Source organism: Medicago truncatula, chromosome 7 (genome assembly GCF_003473485.1).
Source record: "Medicago truncatula cultivar Jemalong A17 chromosome 7, MtrunA17r5.0-ANR, whole genome shotgun sequence".
NCBI classification, from domain to species: domain Eukaryota; kingdom Viridiplantae; phylum Streptophyta; class Magnoliopsida; order Fabales; family Fabaceae; genus Medicago; species Medicago truncatula.
This window is the reverse complement of record NC_053048.1, coordinates 19,447,848-19,451,847: the sequence shown is the minus strand read 5'-3', so window position 1 is coordinate 19,451,847 and position 4,000 is coordinate 19,447,848. Positions and strand designations below refer to the sequence as shown.

General features: G+C 39.3%; 1 non-coding gene across 1 annotated transcript; it reads left to right on the top strand.

Annotated features, from left to right (window-relative positions):
- Positions 1-3,365: 3,365 nt before the first annotated feature.
- LOC120577254 (small nucleolar RNA R71) lies at positions 3,366-3,472 on the top strand. Its single transcript, XR_005643328.1, has one exon. It is a non-coding gene; the product is annotated as a small nucleolar RNA R71 (small nucleolar RNA).
- Positions 3,473-4,000: the final 528 nt, after the last annotated feature.

Sequence of the window (4,000 nt, the reverse complement as noted above, 5' to 3'; positions counted from 1 at the left end):
AGCTCGCGAGGCGAGGAAGGTTGCTCGCCATGGCGAGTTGAACCAAACAACTCGCGAGGCGAAGGAAAGGGGCTCGCGTGGCGAGCGATGAAGTTCATCACTCGCGAGGCGAGGATCATCACTCGCCGTGGCGAGCGATGAACAGAAGCACGGGCAGACTAGGGTTTTTCTCAAAAATCCCTCACACAACATGGTTCAAAGCCTAATTTTGATTCCAGAATTCATCCTAAACATGTTCTAAGGTTATAGGACGGTTCTTACATCAATCTAAACAAGTTTTACCGTTTGATCATCAATTTTTAGGGCTTTGACCTAATTCCAAAACTTCTCTAAATCAATCCTAACTTGGTCAACTAATCATCAGAATTACAGTAATTAACATTATTGAATTATTAGTCTCACTCTTACCTGGTTATGAAGAAAATCGCAGCACTCTACCTTGGTCCCTCTAGACTTGGCTTTTCCTCCCTTTTCCAAAAGTTTTCACGTACAATGAGTTTCTAAAATATTGGTCTTCTCCTATTTATATCTTTTTCTAATAACTTATCTTATCTCACTTTCTCCCCCAAAACTATCTAAAATATCAAAACAGCCCTCAACTAAATACTTTAAATTATTTTCAAATCTTTATTTTATTTAACAATAAAATAAATCTCATATCATAATCAAATCCTTCAATACTCATAACTTAACACGTCATCGATCAAATCATCAAAATTCATCAAAACATATCAAAATCATGCATATACTATATAATTATAATATAATTGCCTAAACTCGATTTAATAAACGATTAAACGAAAGTGGGCGTTACAAAGTGTCCTAGGACAATTCCTTCTCTTACCATGAAGTGACATTTCTCCCAATTTAAGACTAGGTTCACCTGTTCACATCTTTCCAAAACTTTTTCAAGGTTAGTCAGACAATCATTAAAACTAGATCCATGCACAGAGAAATCATCCATAAAAAGTTCCATTATTTTTTACACAAAGTCAGAAAAAATAGACATCATGCATCTTTGAAAAGTAGCAGGAGCATTACAAAGACCAAAAGGCATCCTTCTATAGGCAAAGGTCCCAAAGGGGCATGTAAAAGTCGTCTTTTCTTGGTCATTAGGGTGAATGGGTATTTGGAAAAATCCGGAATAACCATCTAAGTAGCAAAAATGTGAATGCTTAGCTAACCTTTCTAACATTTGATCTATAAACGGGAGAGGGAAGTGGTCTTTACGGGTTGCTTTATTAAGCTTCCTATAATCAATACACATTCTCCAACCGGTGACGGTCCTAGTGGCAATGGATTCATTTTTATCATTTTTAATAACTGTGAGACCACCCTTTTTAGGTACAACTTGCACGGGGCTAACCCATTTGGAATCAGAAATTGGGTAAATAACACCTGCATCTAGGAGTTTTAAAACTTCTTTTTTCACAACTTCTTTCATATTAGGATTTAGCCTTCTTTGATGCTCAATGGAGGGTTTATAGTCTTCTTCAAGAAGTATCCTATGCATGCATAATGAAGGATTTATTCCTTTAATGTCGTCAATGGTGTACCCTATAGCTTTAGGATACTTCTTGAGGACATAAAGTAACTTTTCAGTTTCTACTTCATTGAGGCTTGCATTTACAATAACAGGATAGGTAGAGTTAGGGCCCAAGAATTCATACCTTAGATTTGATGGGAGCGGTTTAAGCTCTACTTTCGGTGCCTCCTTGGGTAGAAGTGCTGGTTCTTCTTTTACTAACTCCTCCACACTTAGACCTTCCATTGGAGGAGTTCTATTCAACAACTCTTCATAAGCTTTTGCCTCCCCTTCTAGTTTTGTACCTGCATTGTTTACCAAGCATACTTCCAAACCATCATGTGTAGATGATGCTAAAGAGCACTCTTTCACGCAATGGTCGATTATATCTATCATGCAACAAGAGTCCTTAATGGAAGGACTTTTCATTAGTTTGGCAAGTTCAAATTCAACAGTCTCTTTACCGACATTAAAAGCAAGCTTACCCTTTTTTACATCAATGATGGCTCCTGCGGTAGCAAGAAAAGGTCTTCCTAAAAGAATTGGTACTTGGTTGTCTTCCTCCATCTCCATTACAACAAAATCAGCGGGGATGTATACCTCTCCTACCTTAACGGGGACATCTTCTATGATTCCAGCTGGATACTTAACAGAACGGTCCGCTAGTTGTAGGGTCATCCTTGTCGATTTAAGTTCCCCTATTCCCAACCTCTCGTAAAGGGATAAAGGCATTAGGCTGACACTGGCTCCTAGATCACACATAGCTTTCTTCACTACTTCTGACCCTATGACACAAGGTATGGAAAAACTGCCTGGGTCTTTAAGCTTTGGTGGCAATTTATTTTGGATGATGGCACTGCATTCTTCCGTAAGGTTAACCGTCTCACCTTCCTCAATTTTTCTCTTTTTAGAAAGGATTTCTTTCAAAAATTTAGCATAGGTAGGCATTTGGGTTAAGACTTCGGTGAAAGGCACATCAATGTATATTTTGTTCATCATCTCTATGAACTTTTTAAATTGCTCATCTAGCTTAGATTTGGCAAACCTTTGTGGGAAAGGAATTTTCGACTTAAAGGGAGGTGGTGTGTTTTCCTCAACTCGTGGTTCTTCTCTTTCTGCCCTAGTTTCCCTAGATGGTGATTCGCAGATCTCTTTCTCACTGTCATTGGATTTGGCTCTCCTTACGGGGTCTTCGGGTGGCTTGCCACTCCTAAGTGTAACAGCATTCATTTTGTTGGGGTGGTCAACCTTATGAACTACTTGGGAGAGCTGAGTTTCAGAGGTTTTATTGTGAGAGGAGATGGAGTCTATCTTTGTTGTGAGAGTAGCAAGAGAGTTGTTCAAAAGTCTAGTTTGGTCCTTAAGCTCTTGGAGTTGTTCGGATTGTTTAAGAAAATAGTTTTCCATTAAAAGTTCAATGTGAGATTTTTGAACAACTCTTTGGCCATTCTGAACAAAGTTTAACTGCTCAATACTACTTGGTTTGCAATCGATGCTAGAGTGACTAGATAGGCCACATGCTTCACATGGAGGTGAGAAGGTAGGTGTGATAACACAAGTACTCATGCGATCAAGTCTTTGAGATAATGCATTCACCCTGGTAGATAGATAGTCAAAGGAAGAGGTTTCGTCCATACCTGCCTCTTTTTTAGAGGGTGAAGGATTGATGATTGCTTTTTCTTCCACCCATTGAAAAAGGTTTAGAGCCATGTCCTCAATTAAGGCGTAAGCTGTTGTGAAATCCTTGTTCATTAGGGCACCACCTGCAGCTGCATCAACAGTTAATTTAGTGTTAGATGTTAGACCGTTATAAAAGGTGTGGATGATTAACCATTTCTCCAAACCGTGGTGGGGACAACGTCTGAGTATTTCTTTAAAACGCTCCCACACATCGAAAAGAGATTCCCCGTTTTTTTGAGTAAATTGGTAAAGCTTTCCCCTAAGTTGGGCGGTCTTTGATTGGGGAAAGAAGCGGCAAAGGAATTCTCGTCTCAGTTGGTCCCATGAGGTGATGGAACCGGGCTTTAAAGAATTGAACCAATTGCTGGCCCTATCTTTTAGAGAAAAAGGAAAGAGATGTAGCCTAACGGCTTCTTGGTCGTTTTTGCAAGTTACACTAAGTCTCCAAAGGTTTGAGATATGTAGATTTGGATCTTCAGAGGGTGATCCAGAAAACTGGTTTTGTTGTACCAGAATTAGTAGCGCAGGTTTTATTTTGAAGTTGCTACCTTCAACAGTTGGGTAAACTATAATAGTGCATGGCTCATCCGAAGAAGGGATCGAATACTCCTTAAAAGTGCGTTCCTCAGCCATGTTATCTATTATTTTTATGCTACCCAAGAAGTCAAGTGTAGGAAAAGAAAGAAAGAAGAGGGGGAGAGAGAAGAGTTCTAATCACAAAGAAAGAGTTAATCAAATTATTTTACTCCCCGGCAGCGGCGCCAAAAACTTGATGAGATAAAACCGCAAGTGCAC